The sequence below is a fragment of the Crocodylus porosus genome, unplaced genomic scaffold (assembly GCF_001723895.1).
Source record: "Crocodylus porosus isolate Cpor-Errol unplaced genomic scaffold, CroPor_comp1, whole genome shotgun sequence".
Lineage (NCBI taxonomy): Eukaryota > Metazoa > Chordata > Crocodylia > Crocodylidae > Crocodylus > Crocodylus porosus.
The window spans coordinates 10,301,993-10,319,741 of record NW_017728912.1 but is presented as its reverse complement, the minus strand read 5'-3'; the positions used below and the strand labels follow the sequence as shown (position 1 = coordinate 10,319,741).

The window sequence follows — 17,749 nt, the reverse complement described above, 5'->3', positions numbered from 1 at the left end:
GGATATGCAGCTACCTCAATGTACTGGCAATTTCCTTAAGAGCAGAGAGAGTTACGACTGTATACTGGCCACAGAGTAATTATATATGCTGTAGTGTGGGAGAGGAAAGAAGTACTCCCCAAAATACCTGGTGATCAATGTAGATAATCTGCTTCTTAGAATATGTACTCCTCCTTAAAATATGGAGTATTAAGAGGGAAACTATACCACAGCTCATTTAATACAAAATAAAAAAAATGCCTTAAATTTACTTTTCATTGTTGAGGTTTTTCTTCTTTTTAAATTTGGAACATATACTACTTATTTCTGCTGCTTGACGTATCAGGCTTGTAAAATTGAATTAGGTGAGTGGGGTGGGAAACCTGAGCAAATACTGGGTTTGTGTTCCTTTGTGTAAATTGACAAAACTTACACCATTTATTGACAATTTGAACATTAAAACCAAGAAATAAATGGGCAGAGAGACAACTATCCACTCGTGCCCTCTGTGCAGTTCCTTCAACTAAGGGTTGACATGCAATTGGCACTTGAAGCTTTACATTAAGTATTCTGTGGATAAACACATCTTTATTTTCCATGTCTTACTGTTCTAGCAATTTTCACAAACACTTACATCAATATTTTTTAAACCAAAGTATTTGCTAATAAAGTTATATAATAACATTGCAAAATATACATTCCAGTTTTTCTTACAGAAAACATGCCTTAAAGGGAGCAGTGCTAAGGTTTTATAAAAACGGTAACAATGACAAAAAACAACAAAAAATCTACTGGAAGGAATCGCTCCATATTTATTTTGTCCTCTATTCGTATACATAGTTATGGCAGAAATCACTATGGTCAGTGGCAATTTTGTTGCAGATTATAACATTTTCCACCCCATTTAAGAATAATTGTTTTGGTTAAATGGTACACTCAAATCTATACTAAATGGCAACATGGGAACTAGAAGGAACTTGTAAACAAAGGAAATGGAAAGTTTTGTTCAGATATTACTGGCTGAGGAAAAAAGGCTTGCTATCAGTTTAAGTTTGTTTTGGGTTCTCAGTCTACTTGGAATTAAAATGTAGGTTTTCTATGCTTGGAAATGTAATAGGAAAAATCCCTGAGTTTGCTCTGCATAGCAATATTGGAATTTAAAAGTCTGTAATATTATTCCATATTTTTTGAGAGTGATACATTTTGTTGTTGTTAAAAATATTATATTTTGAAATATAGATTTCAAAGAATGTACAGTCTGGCCTAACCTACCCTACCCTTTTTCTTTGTATGAATGCATGAAGGCTCTGCAAGGTCCTTTTCACAGACAAGTTTATATAAGGATTTGTGGGACCAGCCATACAAAAGGACTTGTGCTGGGGCCAAATGTGTTTTTAAGATTATTATACTTAAAAGAAAAAGTATGGGGGAGAGGATCTCTTCTGCATCACAGAGGAGACTTGGTGATCGAAAGCTAGGAATAGATAGCTGTAGGGATGTCAAAGTATACTAAGGAGAAAAATAGGGAATAGTCTTTAAAGTTAATTGGGTGATGGGAATTTTCTGGAGGAGCAAAATTAAAACAGTTGCATATTTTTCTGTAAGGATTGTGCTCCCTAAATAGGTAGGGCAGCCTTACATGTATTACAGACTGCAGAACTGTTATATATATACAAAACCAAGGCCGCCTTAGTTCTGCCTCTGATATTGAGTAGCACCACAATACTGGAGTATGCAGAGGATCAGCAGTCTATACTATGGTATGAATTATTTTTCATATCAAGGAAATTTCCTGTAAATGTCTTTACTTCAATATGAGCCCATCTTGAGCATTTAGTTTAAGAGAATAATATTAAATGACACTCATTTCTTTATCTCAGAAAGATCTTTCTCCTTAATTTCTCCCTTAGTTTAGTCAAGCATATTGTATATAAAATGAGTTTGGGAAGATTGTTAAAAAAGGCGGGGAGCTACTTGTCATGCCACATGCTTTTTTCCCTCCAAGTTACAGCATAATTCATGTTTAGCATGTATGTCATCACTTCTCTCTCTGGTAGTGTGAAAGTGCAGATGAATGCCAAGAGAAAGATGGCACAGGATGGTACTTGTTCACTTCAGCACTGATGTCATGTTCTGTGCTGGCACAAAAGGGATGCTTCTTTTCATCAGAAAGTGTGACTGCTTTTCAACAGTGGTTACACATCGGTGCAGGTATATTGTAATTAAGGTCTTCAATTTCTCAAGATGGAAAATGTTATGAACAGAACATTCTTGGCCTCAGCTCTTCTATGTAGATGAGATGTTTATGAGGAATTTGTCCAATGGCATAACCACCAAATTTAACTAATGGGAACGTTTACTCAAGTAAATTACTCCAGAGTAAACCCCCTTGGACAGGCATCTATACATTCAGGGATTCAGGACCAGATTTGCTGCTCCTGGCAGAAATCTCTCCCTGGGTGCTAGTCCAGGGACTGGAAGGAAACAGCTGTCTCCTGGTGGGGGGCTGGAAGCTTGCCCCCTGCCCCTGGGAGCTGCCTGCTGCTGGGCAGGCTGCAGTGGTGAAGCCCAGGCAGAGACAATGTCCGCAGCAGGGAACACCTGGCCCCCGCTCCCCAGTCAAGGGCAGGGTGCTTGGTAAGAGCTTCAGGGGAGGGGCAGATCCCTGCACCCTCCCCTATCTATCAGAGGGGCAGCTTGTAATGAACCCCAAGCTGGGCAGGGAATCCTGAAGCTCTTTCCAAACCCCATTATATTATATGATTGGGGCAGGGGTTGGGACCTGCCCCTGACTGGGGCACCCCCAGGCTTTGTTGGGAAGTTTGCACATGCAGCTCAGAGCTGGCTGGGGACTGCCTGCAATGAGCCAGTCCCCAGCCACCTCCAGGTGGTATATACAGGTTTCCCTGTGGAGCCTGAGGTTGTCAGGGACAATTACAGGGGAGTGACTAGGAACTGGGAACAGTTTCCTAGTCCCCGTTCCATGGTCATAGAGTTGGGGCTGGGAGCTGCCTGCTACCAGGGCAGGGGGCATTGTCCCCTTAGTTGCAGAACCTGCCTTGGCAGCAGGGAGCTCCTGGGGACAGGGAGCAGTCTCTCGCCTCCAGCTGACCAGTACCAAATTTGCTCCTGGTTGGCTGTCTACATGTGCTCTACTGTTCTGTAATTGCTTGGAAGTTAATTTGCTACTTGCATTTGCCAAATAGAGGAAATTACTGGCAGTAAGGGTCAGCACATGTAGACAATGACACTTACTACACAGTAATTAGCTTTACTGTGCAGTAAGGCATCTCACATAGATGCCCCACTCAACATGATTTTGGGCAAGCCTATCTACTGCTTCATATGACATATTTGTTTTCTTCAGAGTTTTTTTAATTTATGCTTTCTCTTCCCATTTTCTTCTCTTCCTATCTAACAGTATCTCAACTGACTACAAGTCAAGGAAAGTTCATTGTGCTAGGGTAAGTTTATGATCCATGAATCTTGATCTGAAGACACTTTGGTTTGGCTCAGTTTGATTTAAATTTATGTCAGTGAGAGTTGGTTTGGATTTTGTTTTTCAGAATTCTTTCTGGACATTTAAGCCTCAGTATTTTTACATTTTTATTAACAGAAGTACCAGCCTTTACAAGTCTATCACAAGAACACTTTAGATAGAAAAAGAGATGCTTCGTAGTCACTTGTGCATATGCTGACATTAAGGTTAAGTCTATATATAGCCTCTGTAGCAAGGTCTTGACCACCGCCAAGAAAGAAGCCCTTTTCATTTGCACTGGCTCTATATGCACACCCCTAGTATGCAGCAGTCTTGAGCACAGACCTCAGCATCTGCCTGGAGACGGGGGATCTTGCCAGGAGTGGTGGGTAGTGGGGTACAGTGGTGCAGTTGCACCACTTGTACAGTGAAGGTCATGGACTGTCAGCTTCCTTTCTCTGTGACTCCTTATGTCTGGGTCTCCTGTGGTGTTCAAGGCATGGTTGGAACCCCAGGCTGGAGTGGGACACCAAAAAGGGAGCCAAAAAGGGAGCAGGTAAGAAAGAGAAGCTTTATCTGCTGCCTTTGATGCTGTCCCCAGCTGACCTAGGGGTAAGGGGTACTGCCTCCTGTCACACTCAAGTTGGAGCAAGAAGGGAGTGGCTGCTTGGGGTTCTGGGTTCCTGCTCCCTCCTCCTTCACTGCATTTCATCTGCTGGCCTGGGGACTCCAGCTGTTGGAAGCCGCTGGGTGGAGTGCCAGGTAGAGCTGGGGATGGTGGCATAAGTGGGTTTATCCCCTCCCCCCCTTTCCAGTGCCTGCTCCTGGACCATGGCAGATGCCTGTGGAGGAGGCCAGACAGAAGGCAGAAGTCCTTAGCAGGGGGAGACAAAAGTCTTACCTGAGTGTAACCTATTCTGGAGACTTCACACTATGGAAAAATCAGACCCTAGTTTTTTGTTTGTGTACTTTTCTGTTTCAATTCTCTGTTTCTATTCCTTGAACAAATAAGCTTACAGATTTTGTTCTTCTGTTAATGAACTCTGATTTTTTTTTCCTTATCATGGCTTTTTCAAAAAAAGAAAAATAAAAGTTAAGAACTTATAATTGTTTCCCAGGGAAAGGAATAAGATGTATAATACATATTCAGTGGTGAGTATGGTATCTTTACCACTTTTGTTCTACTATGCAGATCTTATTATTTGGTGAGAAAAACTGTTTTAGTTCTTAACATTGTGGTCCATTAATATGTAGGGTTGTGAAGTCATGAAGGAGAGTACAATTATAATTTTTTTAAACAATAAAGCATTATATTACAAATGGCTTATTTTGGTTTTTGAACATCAGAATGACCAAAGTCTTTTTCTTCCATCCCATTGATTAAATGAAATGTCATCCAAGTAGACTGTATACTTTGATGAAACTGTATTTAGTAAAGAAATGCTTGGTGTTTCATATAAACAAGGAGAGTGGGTCTCTGGCCCACAGGATTTAGCTGTATTGGTACCATAAATTCAATGATGTCTATGTTGGCAGACATCATTGCCTGTCCTCAGTTCCAGAGTCAGGGCCTATGTAAAGAAATGTCACAAGGAGGAGAGACAGAAGCAGATGCAAGTTGGGGACAACGAGAGGGAGGTTCAAAGGTTGTAATAACTGAGTTAGTTGAAAATGTTCATTTATATTTTGGCTGTTATACATACTTTGGATATTTTTATTATCTTTTAAAATAGGGCAGCGGAAGTGACTTTTGGGATTAATGACAGCAAGCTTTAGAAATAGACTAAGGCAAGGCATTCTACACCACTGAGGCAACACAGAAGAATATTTTAGAAATACAAGGTACTTAGGTATATTATGATCTTAGGGGTGCTGTGGCACAATGGAATAAAGCGTCTTGTTGCAGCTGCAGAAGGAAGAATTCAGGGCTCAATTGTGTTTGGACCTGTGGCTGCCTTCAATCAACACATCTGGAAAAGTACCAAATCATTCTTGTGGATGACTTAAAGGCAGTTGAATATGAATGCTGCTCAGATCACCCCCTTGTATACAGCTGGCTATAAAAGTTAGTATACCTTACCTATGCTAGGGTAAGGCAGACCTTAATGACTGCTGACAATTAATTTACTTCCGTTTTGTCTTTCATTCAGCTTTGAAATTGTTAGCATTTGGGACTGATCCAGCAACCCCTGAAACTTCAAGGGTACGCTTAGCTGTGAAGAGAATGATGTTTGGCTGCTATTAAGCAATGCAGACCAGGTGATTGAATGATCCACATAAAAGAGACCATGATATGATGCTTAATTCGTTTTGAACTGCATTGTCTTATACATACCATTAATGAATTCCATGTCTACAGTTATGGTTCACTTAATTTTTAATCCATTTCTAGTGTAGCACATCTATGAAATTCTCTTCTTGCTTTCAAAAAACACTTTTATTTTGTTGTTCAAATGATTGAGATTGCACAAAAATGGATTTATCTCCCAAGAAACGGGGTAATTTGACAAAATATTTCTGCTATTGAGAGAATTTCAATTAAGATTTCTGAGAGCTTTTACTGTAACCAGACCTTCACTCCTAGTTTGTTTGATTTGGACTAGAGAATTTCTAGATTGAATGACATGCCTCATTCCAGTGTCTGAGTTGATGACTATTAAGATGGGCTGATGAATATTAATTTCTTCTACATAAAACCCTAACACTGAGACATTCTTGTTGTCAGCTTGTTTCATGAAATAATGAAAGGTTTTGGTGGTTTCCTCCAAAGTGTGTATATTGGCAGATGGATCTGACAGGCATATTTCACACAGCATGTGGTATAAACTGCTTTGTTTTTGTCATTTCTGGAGTCCATGGAAGATGCCTTTATGATCCTTTGACTGAACATACTTGATGCCACAAACTCCTTTTGAGACTCTTCCATAGCTTATTTGTAATATGCTGATTTTCCCCTATTTCTTCACAGAAGCATGAAGAAACTTGTTTTTACTGCTGGTATTTCTTTCAGTGTCCAGTTAAACAGCTATGCAATTTTTTCTAATGAAATGTTATGGCAATCTGACTAAAATATCGTCGTATCTTCATTTCCCTATAGGTTTCAAGAGCTTAAGCAAGCACCTGAGTAAGCTTTTGAAACTTGTCAGGTAATATAATTTTGCAACGTTATTATGTGTGTGTTTCAACTGGCACCTTGTATAACAAACTGTTTGTGGAACTGCTTGCCTTTTGGGGAGCCTTTTGAAAATTGGTCCAAAACTACAACATAAACACAAATTTATAGGAGGCAGAATGAAGTTTTTTTTACTTTTTTACTAATTTTGGACCAGAAGTGTATTGGCTGTAGAGGAATTTTCCTATATTGGTTTATGTTCTAGTGGTTTGTTTATGTGAAAAATGTAAATGATGGCAATGCTTTGTATTTACCCACTCTACAGACAGATGTCCTTTTTACCAGATCTCATATTAACAGTTCTTAAAGAAACCAGTTTTTTGCTCACTGATGTTTATTCCCTTTCCCCAATAGTTATTGCCAGAAGCAATCTTCTGAAATTTAAGAGCCACTACCCATTTTTAAATAATACATGACCTTTGTCTAAAGGTTATATGAGGCCTGTATTGTGAGGGCCAACCCTTAATGGCCTGATTTCAGTTATATTCTTCCCTTACTTTTTTTCCAAAAATGTTTTATAGTTTATCTTATTTTAGTTCTCCTGGCTGAAATCAGAGAAAAATACTAATGTAATTATTTTCAAACCATAAATAAATTTTACTTAGATGGGGACATAATAATTGGTGTGCTGAGATTTAAGAAAAAGCAATAATTTGGATTTAATACAATTTGGTAAATACTCTCATATGTGATATAACCTGAAAAAAGTACTGAGTGAAATAATAATTACAAAGGTGACAGTGAAGGGCATTAACTAGTGGTATCTACTATACCTGTAAAGAGCAAAGGTCATCTTAATTTATAAAAAAGGGTTAGGGAATATTAGTTTGCTTTGTCATGCCCTCTATAGCTAAATCTGCATTTACAGAAATAAGTCTGTAATTTGCTTCTGCTGGCTGCTAGTGTAACCCTGCTCACAGCAGAATAATGAAAGCTACACTATAGGTAGGATTCAGGCCTGTTTTAAGAAATGGATCATTTAATCTTTAGAAAGGGTGATACGTGAGCTGTCACAAATATTGCTACACTAGTGCTAAATTAGTGACCTAATTTTGTGGGGGGTAATGTCACCCAATCAACTACTAACGTTTAGAAATAGTTTAATCTTCCAGACGAAAATATAATTTATAGTGAAAAATACATTAAGTGTTGTCTTCTATAAATATGGAGATTGTGGTCTAAACTATTCCCCTGCTCCCTACCCTGATATCCTGAGGAGGTGGTGGCGGAGGAGGAGGAGATCTTGTCATCCATTTTTGTTCTGAATCTTGCTTTTCCATTTAACTCATTTCTTCTTAACACAAACATTGCCACGTTGATGTTAATCTCCATGTTAGAAGGATCCCAAGTGGCAATTAATGTTACAATTTTGTGGCAGCTAAACACAACACATTTCAGTGAAATATGTCTGCTATGAACTGATGAATTTTCCTTATTCAGAAAAAGGTTATGGGAAGACAGAAGCAGAAGATAAACTTTTTAATGTTTGCAGTGCCTCACACTTTCCTTCTTTGTTTTAAGGAATGAGGAAATTCTCATTTTGCTTCTTGTACTACCTCCAAACATTCACAAAAAATGCCTTTTAATCTTTTATTGCAGTTCATTGTAGGGATAGCAAGATATTAAAAGTTTCTAGGCATTTAGAAAAAGGCATTAACAAAAGAGTCCAGAGTAGGTGCTTCCACCACCTCTGGAGGGAATCTATTCCAGGCCTGGGGGCTCAGACAGTAAAAAAGTTTTTCTTTATGTCCAGCCTAAAATGGTCTTGGAGGAGTTTATGACCATTGGTCCTTGTTATCCCTTGGTGTGCTCTGGTGAACGGATGTTCCCCCAGATCATGATGCACACCCCTGATTTACTTATAGGCTGCCATCAGGTCACTCCTGTACTTTTCCAGGCTGAAGAGTCCCATGGCTCTCAGCCTTTCTTCATAAAGCCTATTCTTTTGCCCTCTGATCATGCACATGGCTCTCTTCTGGACTCACTCAAGCTTCTCCACATCCTTCTTGAATTGTAGAGCCCAGAATTGGATGCAGTACTCCAGCTGAGGCTTCACCAAGGCCAAGTACAGCGGTAGGATGACATTCTGAGATTTACTTGAGAAGCATCTATGGATGCGAGCCAGAGTTTGGTTTGCTTTACCAGCTGTGACATCACATTGATGGCTCATGTTCATCTCATAGTTAGTCATGACTCCCAAGTGTCTTTCAGCCATGGTGCTAGCAAGTGTAACGCTGCCGAGCCTATAAACGTGCTGCGGGTCCCTGCCTCACCCCCCCTGAAGTGAAGTACCTTGCATTTATCAGTATTGAATGTCATCACCCACTTTTTAAGCCTATCCAAGTCAGCCTGGATCATCAGCCTATCCTCAGGTGTGGATGCTGTACCCCAAAGTTTAGTGTCATCAGCAAACTTGGCCAGTCCACTTCTGACACAAGTATCTACATAATTGATAAAGACATTAAAGATAACAGATCCCAGGACAGAGCCTTGGGGGACTCCACTGGTTACAGAGCACCATGATTATTTACTTCCGCTGACTACCACTCTCTGGGTCTGGCCTTGGAGCCAATTCCCCAGCCATTGGACTGTGATGTAGCCAAAGCCACAGCTGGCAATTTTTTTCATGTAACTCTGGTCTCCCAGCCCTCTCTGTAAGTTGCAACTGTAATATTTCTTATTAATTTTGAAAAACTAGTTATAGAGTCCTAAACAAGTAGGGATGGAATGGGCCTCTAGAGGTCATTTATTCCACCCCCCTGCCTGAGGCAGGATTATCCATATCCAAACCAGCCTATGCAATCCCTAATATAACTCTGCATAAGACTACCATCAACCCTGAAACAATTTAGATATAACACCCTAATCTGCCACAGGTAAAGCAGGGGATCCATGGCAGCCAATGTCTTGCTTCTATAAAATGTTGTCAATATATGCTCAAGAAATCCCAGGTAGAGGGCCATGTCCCCAGCTATAGAGGAAGGCAAAATCCCCCATAGTCCAAACCGATAGGACCATGAGCTAATTCTTTCCTAACCCCCAAATATGGTGATCAGTCTGACCCTGAGTGGAGGGACAAGATGGTTTTGCCAAAAACATCTGGCTTTGGTCCTAGCAGAATTGGCATACTCCAATTAAAGTCCCCAGCTCTGGCTCTGGCAACACCCAAAACCTCTAAGGGAGACTTAAAAACAACTTGATGCATATAGCAGGAAGTAGGAGAGGGAACAACCAAAAAATCCCAGAAGCATAGAAAATACCCATAGTAGAATATAGGCATAGCTATGCCTAGATCATCCCCAAACAGGGGCTGTCGAACCTGTTCTTGAATATCTCCAGAAATGGTCAACAACTTCCCTAGGCAGTCTATTCTACTGCCTCACTTTTCTCAATGTGAAGAAGTTGTTTCTGTGTATCCAATCTACACTTACTTTTCTGCAACTGCAAGCCAGTGGTCTGTACCCTTCTCTCTGCAGCAAGAGAGAAAAGGTGCTTTCCCTCTTCTTTATGCAAGCCCTTTGAATATTTGAAGACTGCTATCATGTCCCCTCTCTTAAGCACCTTTTCTAACAACCTGAACAGGCCTAGATCCTTCAACCTCACCTCATATGTCTTGCTTTTCAAACTCTTTATCATCTCTCTTGCCTGCCTCTGGACCCTAACTTCTCCGCATCCTTTTTTTTTAAAATATAGAGTCTAGAACTGCACACAGTATTCCAGATGAGGCCTAATCAGTGCAAAGAAGATAAGCATTATCACCTTTTGTATCCTACACCTAATGCTTCTATTGGCTTCATTGCACTGCAGACTCATATCGAGTCTGTAATCTACCAAGCCTCCCAGACACTTTTCCATAGTGCTGCCATCCAACCAGTTGTTTTTCATTTTGTATTTATGCTATTGATTATTCCTTCTTAAGTGTAGAACCTTGCATAGCTCTAGCTCAACTTTCCAGTTTGTTGAGGTCCTTCAGAATTACGTGTGCATACTCCAATGTGTTTGCAATCCTTCTCAGTTTCATGTCATCCACAAAGTTGCTGAGACATGCTCAAGAGACTTTCTATGCCAGCAACCAAATCATTAATAAATACACTGAGTAATACTCGGCCCAGGACAGACTTCTGTAGGACTCCACTTGAAACCTTCTGCCATTCTGACATGGATGCATTAATAATTATCCTTTGCTTGTGGCTATTGAGCCAGTTATCTATCCACCTTATAGTAGTTTTATCTAGCCCACATTTCTTCAGTTTGTTTTTGAGAAGGTTGTATGCAACTTTGTCAAAAGCCTTGCTGAAGTGCTGAAGTCCAGATAAACTATTCCCTTTATTCCCTTCATCCATCCAAGTTGTTACCTTGTCAAGGAGGAAACCAAGGGGTTTTTTTTCTATGACTTTTTTCATAAATCCATGCTGGCTGCTTGTGATTAGTCTTTCTTCCTCCAGGTGCTTGCAAATGACCTTCTTTAGGCTATGCTGTAGTAACTTCCTAGATATTGAGGTGAAGCTAACCCCTCTGTAATTCCCTGCATCCACCTTTGGACCTGGCTTAGAGATGAGTATTATGTTCACCTTTTCCAATCCTCTGTACCTCGCCCATCTCCCATGTTTTCAGAAGGTGCCCCAAATTGGGGACAGGCACCTGAAGTATGTTCTTTCTCAGGATCAGGCCCCTGAAGCCCCAGGAGTGGCAAAGTCCTGATCCTCTGGGGCAACGGCCCTGGACAATGCCTATTTCTGTCAATCAGTTGTACCAGCTATGCCGGGACACATCATGGGACAGCTTATGTCTCCACAGAAACAATGCTCATTTGTAGCTTCTGAGCCCTTCTGTAGTGATCACCACTGACAATACTGCTACTTCAACAAGGTTTGATGCTTACTCTTTGAATACAATCTCCTATTTATACCTCATTGTTCAGAGCCTCCAGTTTCTCCCATATGATTTAACTTTTTTATTACTATTCTTTCCTAGTAACTGCTGTGCTGTTGATTGTCCGTTGGGGGGGATCGTCCTGTGTAACTGTTCTTATCAAGAAGGATCTATATGAACTATTTGTTCTGTTGTGCAGACAGCCATTCATCACATTGCTCAGGCACTCAATGAAGCAGAACTCTGTCACACTCTTTGGCTCTGGGTAGCTGCTGACTAACACATAATACCAAAAGAAAAACAAGCAAACAAAATAACCTGCATGGAAAAAGGGAACAAGCCTCACCAGAAATGAACTCTCTAAAAGTGGAGACTAATCCAGGACAGTTTAAGCAGCACTTTCCTCAGTTTCTTTAGACAACTCTATGGCAAATATTACAAGCCAAAACAATACTTCACATGTGGAAAGAACATCTGGTTCTCCAGTGAATTACATCACTGTGCTAGTGTGTGTAAGTGACAGCAGTGTGTGCTTAGCATGGATGTGGATGGCAGCAGTACGGTTCTCTCGGAGTAATGTCCTAACAGAAGTTGATGGGGCTATCAGCCTGAAAGCAAATGGAAGATTTATTTTATTTTTATTTTTAAGTTGGATATGAGCGAGCAAGGCCGTGCGCTGCCAGAAACAGTGATAATAGTAGTAGACGAAAAGCGTCCATCAGAAAAAGATAAATTGGTAGAAGTCAGGGCTTTTAAAGTAGTCAGCAGATCTCCATTAAGAAGATCTTTGAACTAAGTGCGTAGATAATAGGGCTGTGTGAAGCTTTGGGTGCTGATTCGATTGGGAGGAGATTTGGGCCGATTCGGTGGCCGAAACTTTAAATCCGAATTGAATCAGGGACCAATTAGGGAATTGATTCAGAAAAGATTTGAAGAGCTTTGGTGGTCCCTGCCCACTGCAGCAGAGAGCTGGACCCTGACTCTGTGCTGGTAAGTAGGGAGCAGGTGAGGAGGGGGCTGGAGGAGTAGGAGGGGACAATGGGGGGATACCTGCCAGGCCTCATCCCCTGCCTGCTCCCACAGACCCCCTGAGTGCTCCTGCCCACTGTCCCAGCCCCCCATGGCTGTCCCACCTGCCCCAGCTCTCGGTTGTTTTAAAAAAAAGCCCCCACTTACCAGCTGCTGCCAGGTGGGGGGGGTGATTCCCATTGCCCCCCAAAGCCACACTGTATAGGGGGCTCTGCCATGATCCCCCCAATCACGCCCACTCTCCCAGCTCCCCATGGCTGCCACACCTGCCCCAGCTCCTGGCCCTTTAACACCCCCCCCAAACTCCACCCCCTGCACTCACTGGCTGAAGCAGCAGCCTTCGGGCTTCTGGGGGGCTCATGCAGGGCCCCCATGCAGCATGGGACAGTGGCAGGCAGTGGGGATTGCCCCCCCATGCTGGGCAGCAGCCAGTGAGTGGGGGCTTTTTTGGGTTTTTTAAAGGGCCAGAGCTGCAGTGGGTGGGGCAGCCATGGGGGTGGGGCTGGGACAGCAGGTGGGGGTTGGGGAGCTCATGGAAGAGATCCCCATGTGGTGTGGGGTAGTGGAAATCACCCCCCACAAGGCAGGAGCCAGTGAGTCAGGGCTTTTCTTTTCAAAGAGCTGGGAGCTAGGGTGGGGAAGGGCAGCCATTGCCAGGGCTTGGAGAGTGGGTGGGGGATGGGGCCTGTGTGATTCAGAGATCCAGCTGATTTGACAACAGCCGAATCTCTGAATCAGATTCAGCTGAACTGATTCAGGACAGTGATTTGAATCACCAAATTGAATCAGTGTCCCCTGAATTGTCCGAATCCAAATCCAAAGCAAATACTAGCCACTTCACACAGACCTAATAGATAAATAACAAGTGGGGATAAATACTGAGTATCTACAAAGGGCACAACACTAGCTTAATAATGTTGCATGTATTTGATCTTTTCAACAGGGTATGCTCATTGTAAAAGTAGGGGACTAAAATCATTGAGGGTGTTTTTCAGGGAATAAAGCAAGTCCTTAGAATACCAAAAAGAGATAATTGAGAGAGCTGAACTCCCCCACAATTCATATCCCTAGGAAAGTTGTTCAAAAAATAATGGTCTGCAATTTTAATTCAAACCTGGGAGAGACTTGAGCCTTATACAGACATTCCCATGATCTAATCCACTACCATGCAGCTTAGTTTAAGTGGCGCGATTGTAGATAAGGTGCTGGTTATACAAATGTTTGCTGGTGCCAGAAGCCTGAACCAAGTAAGTTGGGATGGGGGTAAGGGTGGGTGGGATTGAGGAGGGGCTGGCAGGTCCATGAAGGAGTTGGTGAGGTCTGGGGGTGGTGGGATCAGAGAAGCTAGCAGATCCTCTGGAGTGGGCTGATGGGTTTAGGGAAGTTTGGCAGGATCCAGGGGGTTTGGTGGGATTGGAGGGGCTAGCAGGTCCATGGGGAGATTGTCCATCTGTGTGGAGGGGGGAGTTCAGAGGACTAAAGATAGCCCAGTCAGAGTGGGGAGGGGCAGGGGGAGGGTAAGAAAAGCATAGCCCCAGCACTGGGGGAAATGGCTGAACTTTTCCAGCCCTGGGGTTGCACGGTAAATAAGATGTATAGACATTCCTGGGAGCTGAATTAGAATTACATGGCTCACTTTAAGCAATGTGATAATAAATCAGGTCCTGCATATACAGATGTTATACCTATTGCACTTGAAATGCCTGCAAAGTTCTATAGATCCGTAACTAAACAGATGTTTATGGCTCTTGGAGCATTTTAAAAATGGCAGATTGTGCTCTAAGTTAACCCTTGATGAATGAGGTATTAGATTAAAGCACTTTCTGTTACAGCGCTTTATCAAATGTCTATGCCAGATCCCATTGACGGTTAACTTAGAGGACAATCACTGCCCTCCCAGGTGGCGTTGTGTAGAGCTGTGCTGTAACCTTGGGCAGAACTTGTTTGGTCTGCCCAAGTGCTGGGCTGGTCCTGCCCCTTAGCTGTCACTGACCCGAGTCAGTGACAGCCTCTGATCCCCGTCCCACCTCCTCCCTCCAGCTAGCTGTGAGCCACAGCCAGTGGGGGTTGGGGAAGGGTAGTTTCTCTGCCAACAACAGCCCCAGTCCTGTGATGTACTGCTGCCTAGCTGGGGCTGCTGGGATAATATAAAGCCCACAGCTTTCCCCAGGCTAGCCAGGAGGGTTTGCTGGCCAGAGAAGGGTCCACAGGAGAAGAGGTTTATAGATTCATAGATTGTAGGGTTGGAAGGGACCCCGAAAGATGATTGTATCCACCCCCCTGCCCCAGGCAGGAAAAGGACTGAGGTCACATGACCCCAGCCAGGAAATAGACCCAGGTCTAGGGTCTCTTCTTCTCCAGCTGCTGCTGGGCTCCAGGGTCTCTCCTCCCTCTCCCTGCCTCACCCAACCAGGTCCAGGGTGTCTCCTCCCCCAGCTGCTGCTGACAGTTGCCTTCAGGTAGGAGAGGTCGGGCAGCCTCCTGGGAGGCATTCAGGGGTGCCCCCAGCAGGCACTGGGGGCAGGCTGTGAGCACTCCTCCCCACTGAACAGTGAACATCTGTTTGGTTCACTTGTGCTTTTATAGTGCTTTAAGTAAATCACAATACTTAGAGCGCTTCTACCAGGGGCTTTTTGGACATCTATACTTAGCCCAAGTAGTCTCAACCTTACTTTCTGACTTTGTACTAACACAGGTAACTACCTCTCAGAAACAGAGTATGGAGGAAATCTCTGACTCCAGAACAGCCAGTATTCTCTTACTAAAAGCACCTTTGTTGGATGCAGGAGACTGAGCTTTCTCCCACATCCCAAGAGAAATCTGTGCCTAGACTACTGCATTACAATTTTTCTCTGTTTTTGAAAAGGCATACCATACTGGACTCAAGAAAATTACAGGTGTAAATTTTGTCAGAATCTGCATTTGTGCATATGCAAACACACACACACACCCTTTCAACAACTGGAATTTTCTCATGTTAAAAACTGTTTCATCAAAAATTCCTGACCAGCTCCTAACATAACTGAGTCAGTGGTAGGTATTACATAAAAGATTAAATATATCTTTCTGTTTAATCAAGTGCTAAATTAGACATTGAGAAGAAAATCTAAACATTCAAAATCAAGAACTCTATTTGCATGTGTCTGTGAAAACACTGGAGCATAGCAGTCAATGCTGACAAGCATCAATTGATCAAATCTTAAGAAAGCTGTGAACATAGAGATACAAGTAATTGGTTTAAATCATAGGGACAAAATCAGTACAAGAGAAAATCAGAAAGATAAACATTTTTAAATGCTTGGACATTTAACTATTTTGGAGGTATGCTACTTGGCCTTGAGGGGACTCTTTGTGGGCATGAAAAATAAGAACATGCACCTGTAGTGTCTCATAGCATTTGTAAGAAAAAAAATCTCAATATTACAGCAAATGGTAGAGTTAATGTTAAAAATTATGACATAAAATAAAAATTTCACACAAAATAGAGCACTATCTGCATGCTTAAAGCATGATAGGTGTAACATCTGTACCTAGGCTTAGTTTGTAAGATGCCATTCTGCCCTGAATCTGGTTCACTGTTTCTGAAAGATGTCAGAGAGGGCTCTTGTTTTTACTGAAATGCACAAGAAAATTTTTGAAATCTCAAGATGTGTTTCAGGACAGGAGAAAAGCTGGCTATATATAGGAATAGCTCTATGTGGGAGGATTTTTATGTGTGTTTCTTCTATACACTAGCTTGAGAATGAAGACCTTATTAAAAAAAGACAAAAAATCTTTACTTTCCTTACAAAATATTATTTCTGATTTGTTGCATGCTTAAAGTCATGTGTTTTGTGAGATATTTATCCTTATTAATGGTATTTTAAAATGTAGTTCAATTCAAACCTAATAAAATGTTATATATATTTCTACATCAATATTTAAATAATCATTTTTTCTATCTTAGAGGTGTATAACTCTTACTAAAAATATAAAAAACCCAAGCCCTAGGAGTATCAATAATCAGTGTATGTAGGATTTTGAAAAGTGTGGTGCATCATCCTGTACAATTCAATATATAGTTTGCTCCAGTAAAAAACAAAACTAGAACTTTTACTAGTATGCTAGGAGCCTAAGGCTATATTATTCAGTTTAAGATTGAAGCAAAAACAAATGTAACTTTGTTGGCATGCATATTAATTTTCTGTATCATATATTATATATAAAAATACAAACAACCAGGATCAAAAGCTCAATAGTTGTTGTTTCATTAGACTTGTAGCCATTAGAATTAAATGTAAGTCTCCCTTTCAGTTTCATAAAACAAAATCTGGTCTTCCTGAGCATCTTGAGAGCACCTTAATTAATATTCACCTGAGTTAATGATATATCAAATATGGCACCTTATCATAAAATTCAGAAAATCTGTGGCACAGTTTAACTATAAAGATCAGACTCAATCTTGCCTCTGTGTGATGCTATGCTGTTGATGTCTCTTAATTACTGAATTTCAGACTTGACCATGATTTGTGATTGCAACATACTTCAAACTTTAGAGAACAGGAATGTAAGCATGGACTGTAGCTTAGGCCAGAGATTCTGAGTCCTTGTAATAGTATATGGTTCTAAAACAAGTGATTAGGCTACTGATAGCCAGAAAACTTTTTGCTTTTATATGAATCGATGGAGGATTTAAAGATCTTCACCTAATGATAGCCATACTACTATCCTAGCACTGCAGATTGACTATGCTAAATGTTGATATTTCAGTATGTTTGTTTGTTTGTGTTCATAGCTTCTGACAAAAGAACTGTATCCTCCTTGCCTTGATCAACATTTAGTTGTGTGGACAGAATTTTTCTGGATTGACTTAAATACACTGATCATTATATTAAATATAATGACTTAAAAACACTGTTTATCAATCTACTGGATACAATAAATCATAGACTAAATATAGACATAGGATTTATGGCACATTATAATCTGCCTACCATCTGATAATCTTAGGTAACCTCTCTACAATCTACCAGCTACATTCTGTCACCAGGTCACCATTCTTCCTCCTGCCTTTTACCCACCCCCATACCTGTCTCTCACCCCTTTTGACCCTCATTGACACGCGTTGCATTCTCACTGACCTGCATTCTTGCATACTGGCTTCTATCCCATCCAGAGGAGCACGAAACAACTGCAAACTCTCCCCCCCTGCCTGAAGAAGGGTATTTGTACCTGCAAGC

The 17,749-nt window shown here is 41.5% G+C and overlaps 1 long non-coding RNA gene across 1 annotated transcript in view; it reads left to right on the top strand.

Annotated features, from left to right (window-relative positions):
* Positions 1 to 17,749, top strand: part of LOC109309341 — an 83,689-nt gene that overhangs the window by 12,411 nt on the left and 53,529 nt on the right. The window contains exon 2 of the long non-coding RNA XR_002100883.1: positions 6,555 to 6,603. This is a non-coding gene — a long non-coding RNA (uncharacterized LOC109309341). The remainder of the gene's footprint in view (positions 1 to 6,554; positions 6,604 to 17,749) is intronic.